Source organism: Narcine bancroftii, chromosome 9, assembly GCF_036971445.1.
Source record: "Narcine bancroftii isolate sNarBan1 chromosome 9, sNarBan1.hap1, whole genome shotgun sequence".
In the NCBI taxonomy this organism is placed as follows: Eukaryota; Metazoa; Chordata; class Chondrichthyes; order Torpediniformes; family Narcinidae; genus Narcine; species Narcine bancroftii.
The window spans coordinates 1,561,520-1,575,258 of NC_091477.1; the positions used below are offsets into that span (position 1 = coordinate 1,561,520).

At 38.1% G+C, this 13,739-nt stretch overlaps 1 protein-coding gene across 1 annotated transcript in view; it reads right to left on the bottom strand.

Annotated features, from left to right (window-relative positions):
• sqstm1 (sequestosome 1) overlaps positions 1–13,739 on the bottom strand; it is an 83,950-nt gene that overhangs the window by 69,960 nt on the left and 251 nt on the right. The window lies entirely within an intron of this gene.

The following is a 13,739-nucleotide window of genomic DNA, read 5'->3' on the forward strand; positions in this document are numbered from 1 at the left end:
TGCGGTGAGAGAGACTCAATGTTTCAGAACGTCATGTTGCTTGGTGGGATGAAAGATGCAAACCTATGTTGTTTAAGTAACAGTTCCTTTAAATTTAACTAATTAGAAGAAAAGGTACAAATGGAAGCACAAATGTCTGGAGAGAGAAATGCTGAAATTTTGAATTGAGTATTGAGTATACAACAGAAAATGAGCTACTATTTATTAGGCACCGTTGGAATGGTGCAGGAGACCAAAGAATCAGAATTTATCATGAACAAGTCATGAAATTCATTGTGCATATTCATTGTCACAATGCAAACAGTTCTATAAACCTCTGTACAAAATAAATAAAAATAATGCACAAAAAGTCTAAGTAAGGCAGTGTCTTTGGTTATTGATCATTCAGGATTCTGATGGCAAAGAGGAAGAAGCTGTCCTTGTGCCTCTGAGTGCTCATCTTCAGGTTCCTGTACCTTTTTCTCAAAGAGGGCATGGCCTGGGTGGTGGGGGTCCTGGAGGATAGAGACATCGCCTCATGTAGATGTCCTTGATGGAGTGAAGTCTGGTGCCTGTGATGTTGCAGGCCAAGTTAACAACCCTCTGGAGTTTTTTCTTGTCCTGAGTGTTGGCTCCTTCATACCAGACAGAGATGCAACCAGCCAGACCAGGAATGAGATTAGAGGTTAAAAGGTTGAGATCACATGTGTGGAAAGATTGGAGTTGTGGCATTGGGAGCATTATATAGCCGCCTTAGTGGAGCAAGGGTGACCACAAACCTCCAGTCACCTGTCATATTTTAATTCTCTGTGGTACTACTACACTTGACTTTTCTCTAATTTATTTATTTTAAAATGTAATTTACAGCAATATTTGCACCTGTAACACTGCCGCAAAACTAATTTCGTGACATGTTCATGACAATAAATTCTGATTCGGAATTTTGTCTGGACATTGTTAAAAGCATGTTGTAGGCCAAAATAAACTAGACTAACAGTATCTCTTTAGCACAATCTTCAGAAGGCAATATTGAATTTATTAATTTCAGATAACCAGATTTTTTAAATCTCCAGATGTTATTGGGATATTTAAATTTATTTTTTGTTTTATTTCTATCTCTAACTGCTGGAATTTAAAAGAAAATACAATATGGTAGAAGCCCAATTCGACCATTTAAACCTGTGCTGCTCAATTACACCCAAATTAACCTACAAGCCTATACAGTTTTGAAAGGTGGGAGGAAACCGGAGCACCCGGAGGAAACCCACACAGGCACAAGGAGGGCGTAGGACAGCACCAGATTTAAACAGCAACTACCTCAACAAATTAATTTTTTTTTTAATTTTATTTGAATTTTTCAAAAATGTACATAACATTTTCAATATCACAATATATTAAACTTTTTCTTGCAAACAAAAACAAAACAGAGCCTCCCTTTCCCCATCCATACATACCAATCCACATACCATCAGAGCGTACATATCTTTTAAATATATAGAATACAATTGGGGAAACCGCGTTTAAAGATGTATAAATAGTTGCATTTAGAGTCCTTTTCTTTTTTATTACTGTATCTGGGCCCCTATGTGGTCCAGGTATGGCTGCCACATCTTTACAGAAGTGTCATATTTATTCTTTAAGTTGTATATGATTATTTCTTTTCCCCCCCCCCCCCCAATAGGGTATACAGCTGTTCATTTCCACAGTCCATCATGCTATGAGTAGAGGGAGTTGGACGTCCAAGTGATCACAATACATTTTTTGCTACAGCAAGTGCTATTTTTATAAATGAGATTTGATATTTATTCAATTTGTTGCTTATTTCCATAAAATTACCTTATAGATAAAGCTGTGGGTCACCCTTGAAAGTCACTCCTGTTACTACCCTGGTTATATTTTCTGCGATTTCTTGCCAAAATGGTCTCTCCTTCACACATGACCACATAGCATGTAGAAAAAAGTTCCTGTCTCAATTCCACATCTGAAACACACCTGATATTCCTCCTTTTGACCTGTAATTTCTGTGGGGTAAGATATAATTGGTGCAAAAAATTATACTGAACCATTCCATTATCTTGCATTTATAATTGATGTTGTGCTGTCCTTGTGCCAATCTGACCAGCTTCTTTCTGAAATGACCACACCCAAGTCCGACTCCCATCTTTTTCTTGACCTATCTAATCCTGGCTTTGCACTTTTGCTCTGGAGAGCAGAGTACATTTTTGTTATAAATTTGGGGTGTATTCCCCATCCAGACTGTTCATTGTGTTTCACTAATTTTCAGGTGGGGTCAATGTTTGTCCCCTTCTTTCTCTTAAGAATCATCAAGGGTGGAGAAAACAGAAGGTTCCATTGGCCACTCCGTATTTGTGTTTTAATTGTTTGAAGGACATAAGTGTTCCTTCCATGTAGCAATCTTCAATATACCTTGTACCTTTGTCATACCATGAATTTAATATTCTATTGCTTATGTTCATGGGCAATAACACATTTTTACATAGTGGTGCTTTTTTCCTATACATTAATTTCTTGCCACGTTCTGATCATCTGCATTAATATGGGATTATCTTTATTTTTCTAGTGATTTTCTAGTGCTTCCCCCGACTCCATTGAGTACATTCCTATCTGAATCGAAGATGGGGAGGTTGTCTTGAATGAAAAAGTCTGAGAGAAATCTAGCCTGTGCGGCTAAGTAATATTTTTTTTAAATCTGGAAGTCTTAAGTCCTCCCCAACCTGTAGTTTCATGTCAGTTTTTCCAGTGCAATTCTTGGTACCTTATTATTCCATAGAAACCATCTAATATGATTGTTTAGTAGTTTAAAGAAGTGTTTAGTTAACAGAATTGGCATCATTTTCATTTGACACAATTAACCCTTCCCACTAAAGTAATCGGTAAGTCTCCATTTGTGCAAGAAGAGGAACATCATTTAGTTTGTACAGATTTTGTAAGTCATCGTCAGTCGCTATTCCAAAATATTCCATGCATCTTCCATTTAAATTTACTTCCTTTTTGGTATCATTTGTATTCAAAATTTGTTAATTGCATTATCTCGCTTTTGTCCATATTTATTTTATATTCTTTCATATTTTCTAGTGTTCCTTGTGATTTTTCCAAAGATTTAGCCAGGTCTGATAGACATAATAGCATATTATCAATCAATAGACAAATTTTATTTTCCTCTTGTCCAACTTTGAAGCCCTTTATATCCGGATCCCCTCTTATTATCTCCATCAGTGGTTCAATTGCTAAAATAAAAAGCAGTGGAGACAGGGGGAATGCCTGTCAACTTGATCTACTCCAAGGGAGTACTGCTGACATCTGGTTATTGGCTATAATTTTAGCTTGTGGTTTATGGTATAGAGTCATTATCCTGTTTATAAAAGTTCTGCCTTTTGCCTAATTTTTCCAGTGTTTTAAATAGGGCTATTCCAAATAATCAAATATTTTTTTTCTGCTTCCAGAGACACTGTAATACTTGGATTTTGTTTACAATTTTGTCATATGTATTAAATAATCTTTATAGACTTTTAGGAATTATTCTTTTAATAAATCCAGCTTGATCTGTATGTATCAATTTTGGTAAATATTGTCCTAACCTATTAGTAATCGCAGTTGAGAATGATTCTGGGAGGGCCTATGTTTTTACTGGTTGGTCCAAAATATTCATTAACAGAGGCATTAATAGTTATTTAAATTGTCTCTAAAACTCACATGGGAATCCATCCTCCTCTGGTGATTTATTAGCAGGGTATCCAGGGCCTTTTCAATTTCTTCCCTTGTAAAGGGAGTGTCTAGTTCTATCCTTTTCTAGTTTTGGAAGTTCAACAGTCGACGAAAATTCTTCCATTTCATAGTAATTCTGATTTTTAGAATTTTGCATAATATTGTCTAAAAATGTCATTGATTTCTTTTTGTTTATATGCTAGAATGTCTGCCTCTGTTTTTATATCATTTATCATTATTGATCACTCCTCTGCTTTAATCTGCCAAAAAAATCTTTATCCAGATTATTTACTTCTGCCATATATTCTTTCAAGATTCTTTGTATAAGATATAATTTGTCCCCTCAAATATGCTTTGAGTGTATCTCACATCAAAAAACTATTGTTAGACAGCTGATTTGTTTGACAAAATATTTCTATCTGTCTCTTTATAAATTTACAGATGTCTTTTTTTACATAGCGTGGAATTAAGATGCCATCTGTATACATTTTCTTTCTTGTCCATTATTGCAATAACTAGTGTTAGTGGTGAGTGGTCTGATACTCACTAGGTATTCTGTTTTTATCACTCTTTTTAATTTGGCAGAAATTAAAAATAAGTCAGTCCTTGTATGGGAATCGTTCACCCTTGAATAAAAAAAGTCGTCTCTCTGGGGTTTAATTGCCTCCATATATCAATAAGATTTAGATCTGGAAAAGAAGTTGGAACTTTTGTTCACTCTACATGGTTTTGATCAAAGATGAAATCTTTTTGGATTTCTGTTAACAAGTTTTTACAACAAATTACTGGTGTTGTTTATCTGTTAAATCCTGAATTATTTTTGTAGGGAAACTTTGAGAATATAACTCCTAAATTATCTTTATCAGATTTTCAATTGAAATTTGTTAAGTTAGTTTTTGTAATAGCAAGAAAATGTATTGCTGTTATAACATAACATAACAATTACAGCACGGAAACAGGCCATTAGGCCCTTCTAGTCCGCACCGAACCAAACACCCCTTTCTAATCCCACCTCCCTGCACAATGCCCATAACCCTCCATCTTCTTCTCATCCATATACCTGTCCAACCTTTTCTTAAATAATACAATTGACTCCGCCGCCACTATTTCTCCCGGAAGATCATTCCACACAGCTACCACTCTCTGAGTAAAGAAGTTCCCCCTCATGTTACCTCTAAACCTCTGCCCCTTAATTCTTAACTCATGTCCTCTTGTTTTAAACTTTCCTCCTCTTAACGGAAATAGTCTATCCACATCCATCTGTCTATCCCTTTCATAATCTTAAATACTTCTATCAAATCCCCTCTCAACCTTCTACGCTCCAAAGAATAAAGACCCAATCTGTCCAATCTCTCCCCATACTCCAGATGCTTAAACCCAGGCAACATTCTGGTAAACCTTCTCTGCACTCTCTCCACTCTGTTTATATCCTTCCTATAATTAGGCGACCAGAACTGCACACAGAACTCCAAATTAGGCCGCACCAACGTCTTATACAATCTCAACATCACCTCCCAACTCCTATATTCCATGTAATGATTGATAAAGGCCACCATACTAAAAGCCTTCTTCACCACCCTATTCACGTGAGTTTCTACCTTCAGGGAACGATGTACCGTCACTCCTAAATCTTTCTGCTCTTCTGTATTCCTCAATGCTCTCCCATTTACCACATATGTCCTATTCTGATTCTTCTTACCAAAATGAAGCACCTCACACTTATCAGCATTAAATTCCATCTGCCATTTTTCAGCCCACTTTTCTAAGCAGCCCAAATCCCTCTGCAATCCTTGAAAACCTTCTTCATTATCCACTATTCCACCTATCTTAGTATCGTCTGCATATTTACTAATCCAATTCACCACCCCATCATCTAGATCATTAATGTATATAACGAACAACAATGGGCCCAATACAGATCCTTGAGGCACACCACTGGTCACCGGCCTCCAACCTGACAGACAATTATCCACTACCACTCTCTGGCCTCTCCCTTTCAGCCAATGTTCAATCCATTTGACTATCTCAAAATTTATACCTAAAGACTGCACCTTCCTAACTAACCTTCCATGTGGTACCTTATCGAAGGCCTTACTGAAGTCCATATAGACAACATCCACTGCGCTACCCTCATCCACATTCCTAGTCACCTCTTCAAAAAATTCAATCAGATTGGTCAAACATGACCTTCCTCCCACAAATCCATGTTGAGTGCTCCTGATCAGACCCTGTCTATCCAGATGTTTATAAGTACTATCTCTAAGAATTTTCTCCATTAATTTACCTACCACAGACGTCAAACTTACAGGCCGATAGTTGCCAGGCTTCCTCCTTGAACCCTTTTTAAATAACGGAACCACATGCGCAATGCGCCAATCCTCCGGCACTATCCCCATATCTAATGACATTTGAAAAATTACCGCCAGAGCGTCTGCTATTTCCTCCTTCACTTCTCTCAATGTCCTGGGGAAGATCCCGTCTGGTCCCGGAGACTTATCCACCTTTATATTCTTCAAAAGCCTTAAAACTAAACCTTTTGTAATCTCTATATTCCCCATATTTACCCAATTTGCTTTTTTTATCCCAAATCTCCCAATATCCTTCTCCTTAGTGAATACCGAAGAAAAGAAACTGTTCAATATCTTCCCCATTTCTCTAGGTTCCACACACAGTTTTCCACTCTGATTTTCTAAGGGACCAATTTTGTCTCTAGCTTTCCTCTTACCATTAATATATTTGTAGAACTCTTTTGGATTAGTTTTCACCCTGCTTGCCATAGTTTTCTCGTACCTTCTTTTAGCTTTCCTAATTCCTCTCTTAAGATTCCTCTTACATTCAATGTATCTTTCAAACATCTCCTTAACTCCATGCTTCTTATATCTAATGTACGCCTCCCTTTTTCTTCGAACCAAGTTTCCAATATTCCTTGAAAACCACGGCTCTCTCAAACCTTTTGCCCCTCCTTTTAACCTAACAGGAACATAAAGCTTTTGCACTCTCAAAATCTGATCTTTAAAAGACTTCCATCTCTCTACTACATCCTGCCCATAAAACAAATTGTCCCAATGCACACCCTGCAAGTCCTTTCGCATCTCCTCAAATCTAGCTTTTCCCCAATCAAAAACCTCAATCCTTGGCCCTGATTTCTCTCTTTCCATAATGACATTGAAGCTGATGGCATTATGATCACTGGACCCGAAGTGCTCAGATGTTTCATTAACATTAAGAAGATGGCAAGCAGAGATTCAAAGTTGTATTCCTTTAGGAAAAAAATTAAATATAATTTAAGGGGTAAATATTCTGTATATTTTTACAAGTTTGGAGCCCATTATGCTAGAATAATAAGATTAAAATTATTTTTTCTTTGTTTTGAATTCTCCAAACAAGTAAAGTTTTCTCTAAATGAATAATAGATTTTGGAAAAATGTTCTATTTGCGATCCTTGAGGGTCATCTGAAGCATCCAAATGAATACATAGTTATGTTATTATATATTTTAGATTCTAGTTATTGGGGGTTAGTTAAGGTTGGGGGGGTGGTTTAGTGGGTTTTTAAGGGTCTTTTGTAGTTTCTTTTTAGTAGTTTTATTAGTGTTTTTTCTTTTTATATATTATCAACATATATTTGTAAACACTGAAACATTGTGATTTGATATTAACTGTTATTTAAATCAATACCTATATGATAATTATAAGATATTTAAAACATTTTTAGATCCTTCGTGTATGAAATTGTGATTCATGCAGATTTAGCTAGTATTGCATCAAAATAAAAATTAAAATCTCCAACCAATATATTTTGTCTTCTCTCTTGTTTTTAAGATGTCCTTCATAAAGGCTTCATCAATCGAAGTATTAACATTGGTGTATATTTATTAAAATCACTACCCCCTCTTGCCTTTGAACCAAAGGAAGACTATATAATTTATCCTACCCATCCTCTTTAATTTATCATGTTCCGATTTGGTAAGATGTATTTCCTGCAAAAAGATTATATCCACTTTTAATTTCTTTAGGTATGCCAAGACCTTTTTCCTCATCAACAGCCCGTTTATCCCATTAATATTGACTAATAAACTTTAGTGTTTTATCCATACCATTTTTCAAACTAATACTGTATAACAATAAAATCTTTCCTTTTTTTAAAAATAAGTAATACATTTCCCCTGTAAGAAACACACACACATCCCTAACTCTGACAGTGATGTTAACAATAGAACCCGGAAGCCCACGAAATCTTCCAAAGAAGAACCTTCCCTTTAGCGCCATCTTTCAAAACTGCTCCTCTCTTGGCACCATTTCCTCCCCTAAATCGGAGTTCCCACCCTGCTACTTTCTTCACCATTTCACTTTCTTTACAGAGCTCTCCATCCATGTAAATTACAATGATTTTTCTTTTTGCAGTAAAAACAAGACAGTTCATAACTAAATATAAAAAAATACGTCTTTCAATTAATCCCATTTTAAAATGGTCTTTTCAGTCTTTTCATAACATAAAAAATTCTTCCACTTTATTCTTGAAAATTTGATTTCCTTCTGAGACATCCACCCTCACGTTGCAGGGTAAGTCATTGAATATTTAGTTTTTAGATTGCAGTTGTCTCTTTGCTTCATCAAATTCACTTCATTGTTTGACCAAGGCAGCGCTAAAGTCCTGAAAAAAATTAATTTTTGTCCATTGTTATTTTTTGAACATTCATGTGCTGCTCCCAAGATTGCATCATTCTCCCAGTAACTTAAAAGATTTACCAGGACTGGTTGTGGTCGCTGTTGACCAGTTTTTACGAGGGTCCAGAGAACCCTTTCAATTTGCAACTTTGCATTTAACTTGTTTTGTCCCAGCAATTGTGGAATCCACGTTTCTCCTTGATTCCTTCTCTCTCTCTCTCCCATTGTTACATCTGCTGAAATTTTCCATATGATTGATCTTGTCCATCAGTCCTTTTCTCTCTATGTCCCATGTTTTTGCCTTTTCTTCTAGAGCCTTTGGCCTGTCTTTTGTTTTGTCCAGTTCAGCCTCCATTTGAGTCATTTGTTCAGTTAAATCTTCCACAATTTCTTTAATTTCCAATATATTTTCCATTATATTTCATCGTAGATTCAGCACTCATGAAACAAGTGCACAAAGTTTCCATCTTGTTCAGGATGGTGGCTACATCTTGGGCCAACCCCCCCCCCCCCCCCCCCAGCTCTGCCAGTCAGTCCCAAGGCCCCCCTGAGTCACTTTTTCAGTTTTTGGTTGCCTTGGTCGTTTACCATTAGTTATAGCCATTTTTGATGATAAAATTCTATTTTTTGAGCTTTTAGTCTGTCTTTTTGACACTTTTTATGGAGAGCTCTTTCAAAACACTGCTCAGATCCTCAGGATGGTCACGCCTCCACAACAAATTTAATCTGTATCTTATTCCTCTCTCCCTCTGTCTCCACCTACCCCTCATTTTTTTATAAAAATATTTCGGTGGTATTCACCTAAAAAAAAATTAATGTTTTTCTCTCTCTCTGTCGATGCTGCCTAACCTGCAGTGTTTGTTGTTTTGGACTTTGTGTTTGAAGTTTTTGTCTTCCTAGTAATGACATTAGTTAGGCAATAGGTGGCACCATGGATGCTTGCATAGAGAAATAGTTGTCTTCACCTGAAACTCCACTGAAAACTATTTGCATGTTGCTATGGGGTTGGCTCAGTGTTGTGAATGAGGAAATCGGTTTGGTAAGTCTCAAAGGGAAGGACTATAATACAGTTTTGGTAGGGAAGTATTTTGTTTACAGAAGGAAATGTGCAAAAGTGAAATTGTAACTCGTGCAGCATGCGCACACGCACAGTTTCCAACAGCCATGGGAAAAAAAATGGTGGACAATTAACAGTACACATCTTACCAACAGTTTCTTCAATGTCCTTCCACGTTTCTAGCCCTGAAGTGAAGCAGGGTGAAGCTTCAACTTAAATATGGAAAGGATAGGTCAGGTCTGAGGTTAAAGGTCTTCGAGACTGGGAAGGCCAAATTTGAAGAAATGAGAAGGAACTTACAGAAAATTATATGGGCTGATCTTTTTTTCTGGAAAGGAGTATTTAAAGAAAAGATATTGAGAGTACAGGATCTTTACGTGCCAGTCAGGTCGAAGGACAAGGCCAAAAACTTAAGGTAACTGTGGTTTTCTGGAAAAATAAGGAAGTTGGTTCGGGATAAGAGGGAGGTATTTTCTAAATTTAAGAAGCAAAAAATGGATAAGATGTATGATTATTACATAGATTGCAGAAAAAACCTTAAGAAGGAAATTAGGCAAAAAGAAGGTGAGGTGTCGATAGCTGATAACATAAAAGTGAATCCTAAGGGATTTTAAAAATATGTGAATACTTAAAAAAAGGTTAAGGAGAGAATAGGACCGTTGGAAAATGAGAGTGGTGAACTGTGCGAGGAACCCTATCAGATGGGAGAGATATTAAATGATTTTTTTCTCATCTGTTCACGAAGGAAAAGAACATTGGACTATGTAAGATAAGTGAGGCAATGGCTTAGTTGTGGAAAAGATAGGGATTAGTAAAGAGAGGGTTTTGGAGCTTCTAGGGTCAGTAAAATTGGATGTCTCCTGGTCCTGATGGGATTTTCTCCAGGACATTAAGGGAGGTCAGGGAGCAAATGGCAGAGGCAATGTCAGTGATTTTTCAACGATCACTGGAGGAGGGTGTGGTGCCGCGGGATTGGAGGGTTGCTAATGTAGTTCCTTTGTTTAAAGAAGGCACGAGGATTCAGCCTGTAAGTTTGACTTCGGTGGTAGAGAAAGTTATGGAGGGTATTCTTAGAGATGGTGTGTATAAATATCTAGATAAGCAGGGATTGATCAGGAGCACCCAGCATGGGTTTGTGAAGGGGAAGTCATGTTTGACGGACCTTGTTGAGTTTTTCGAAGAAGTGATAAGAAAGGTGAATGAAGGTAGGGCAGTTGGTGTAGTCTATCTGGATTTTAGCAAAGCTTTTGATAAGGTTCCACATGAAAGATTAGTAAGGAAGGTTCAGTCACTAGGGATTAATAGAGAAATAGTAAGATGGGTTCAGAGATGGCTGGAGAGGAGACAGCAGAGGGTCATGGTGGACATCTGTCTGTCAGGATGGAAGCCTGTGACGAGTGATGTGCCTCAAGGATTGGTGCTAGGTCCCCTGTTGTTCATAATTTATATTAATGATTTGGATGATGGGGTGGTTAACTGGGTAAGTAAATATGCAGATGATACGAAAATGGGGGGAGTGGTGGATAGCGAGGAAGGTTTTCAGGGATTACTGAGGGATTTGGTTTGTGTGGAGAGTTGGGCTGAAAGATGGCAGATTGAATTTAATGTAGAGAAGTGTGAGGTGCTTCATTTCGGTAAAAATAATCAAAATAGGACATATGTAGTAAAGTGGAGGACATTGGGGAATGCACAAGAACAAAGATCTTGGAGTTATGGTGCAGCGTTCCTTGAAGGTGGATTCCCATATTGACAGGGTGGTTAAGAAGGCATTTGGTATGCCAGCTTTCATAAATCATAGCATAGAGTAGAGGAGCTGGGAAATGATGCTGCAACTGTTTAAAGTGTTGGTGAGGCCAGGTTTGGAGTATTGTGTTCATTTCTGGTCTCCAAATTATAGGAAAGATATAGATAAGGTGGAGAGGGTGCAGAGAATATTTACAAGGATGTTGCCTGGCTTAAAATACCTAGAGTACAGAGAAAGATTGAAGAGGTTAGGACTTTATTCATTGAAATGTCGACAGTTGAGAGGGGATTTGATAGAGGTGTTTAAAATTATGAAGGGAATAGATATACTAGATGCAAGTAGACTCTTCCCCCTGAGAGGAGCAGGGGAGGTTGAAACAAGAGGACACAAGTTGAGGATAAGGGGGCAAAATTTTAGGAGAAACATTAGAGGATGCTTCTTCACTCAGAGAGTGGTGGCTGAATGGAATAATCTTCCAGAGGAAATAGTTGAGGCAGAGTCAATTCTTTCATTTAAGAGGAGGCTGGAAATATACATGGATAAGAGGAGGTTAGAGTGTTATGGGCAGAGAATAGGTGGAGGGATCTAGTGGAGTTGTTTGAGTGAACTGGCATGGAATTGTAGGGCCGAGATGACCTGTTTCCATGCCATAAATTGTTATATGGTTATATAGGATGGTCTCAAGCTGTCAAAGAGAGAAAGAACAAAGAACACATGGCACCTTTATAGTGCTGGAGGTTCCAGCCCAGGTCGTTAGCAGGGTACAATGGGTTGGTGCCAGGAGGGTTAATCCAATTACAACAGCTAATGGCCCAAGACCAAGTACAGGCAGGCTGGAGAGTCCAGTCCAGGTAATTTGCATAGATCCAACAGTAAGGTGTGTACTAATGGATGGGGCGGAACCAAACCTTAATTGGCAGCTGGTGTGTCCTCCGACTAGGAAGGGAGCAGTGCTGTCACATGACAGCTACAACCCTTCCCAATACACATGGAAACAGGCCCTTTGGGCCAATTTGTCAATACTAACTAAATTAGGCCTATTTCCCTGCTCTTGGCTCCTATCTCTCTCAGCCTTTAACATCCATGTACCTGTTCAAATGCTTTTTAAGCATTGTAATTGTACCCCACTCTACAACTTCCTCTGAGTCATTTCCATATGCTCACTATCCTCTGTGTGAAGAAGCTGCCTGAAAGGTCCTTTTTTTTTTAAATCTTTCCCCTCTCACCTTAAATATATGCCCTTTAGTTTTAGATTCCCTTGCCCTGGGTGGTGGGGGGGGAGGAGACTGATCTATATCCTTCACAAATTTATAAACTTCCTATTAGGTTCCCCTCTCGGCCTTGGCTGCAGGGAGAAAAATCCAGCTTCTCTTGCATACTTCATAATCTGAGTCTTGAAATTTTCCGTGTCTCTGCTAAATTCACAAAACTAAAGAATGTAGCAAAATCTGTTTGCTTTATAACTTTGCTAAAAATTTAGAATAACTTGTACAGAGTAATTTCTTTATACCTCCTGATTTTAATTAAGAAATATTGAATAGAATCTTAGTAAGCCTCTTTTATGTATTAAATACCTTTTGGTTTTTGGAAAAACATTTAAAGTAACACCAGATTTGATTTATTGTCACAGTACATACATGACATCATGTACAACCTTGAGATTTCTTTTTCCTGCAGCCGTGGCAGAATTACCACTAATTGGTAGGCAAAAAGTAAACTATACACAACGTAAACATGTAAACAATCAAAAAAAGGTTAACAAGTAACGAATGAAAACATCTGTGCAATACAGAGAGAGCAAAGAAAAATCAATTATGTGTACAAGTAAAAGCCTTTAAATGAGTCCCTGATTGAGTTTGTTGTTGAGTGTCTGATGGTGGAGGGGGAGTAGCTGTTTCTGAACCTGGTGGTGCAAGTCTTGTGGCACCAAGACCTCTTTCCTGATGGGAGCAGCGAGAACAGAGCGTGTGCTGGGTGGTGAGGGTCTTTGATGATCGCTGCTGCCCTCTAATGACAGCGTTCCCTGTAGATGTACTCAATAATGGGGAGGGTTTTGCCTGTGATGTCCTGGGCTGTGTCCAATACCTTTTGGAGGGCTTTACACTCCAGAGTATTGATATTCCCATACCAGACTGTGATACAGTTGGTCAGCACACTTTCCACCTCGTATCTGGTTTCTGGTGTCATACCAAACCTCTGCAACTCCTGAGGAAGTAGAGGCCCTTGCGTGCTTTCTTCACGATGCCATTGGTGTGTTGGGTCCAGGAAAGATCCTCCAAGATGGTGACTCCAAAAGAACCTAAATTTGCTCACCCTCTCCATCCCTGATCTTGCAATGATCATTGGTTTTCCCTCCCTGAAGTGACATTGAGTGCAAGGTTGAGTTGTGCACCATTCATCATGTTTTCAATCTTCCTCCTTCATGCTGACTCATCCCCTTCCTTTATACAACCCACTACGATGGTATCGTGGGCAAATTTGTAGTTGGTGTTATTGTTGTACCGAGCTACACAGTCAAAAGTGTAAAGTGAAACAAGCAGGGGGCTAAGAATGCAACCCTGTGATAC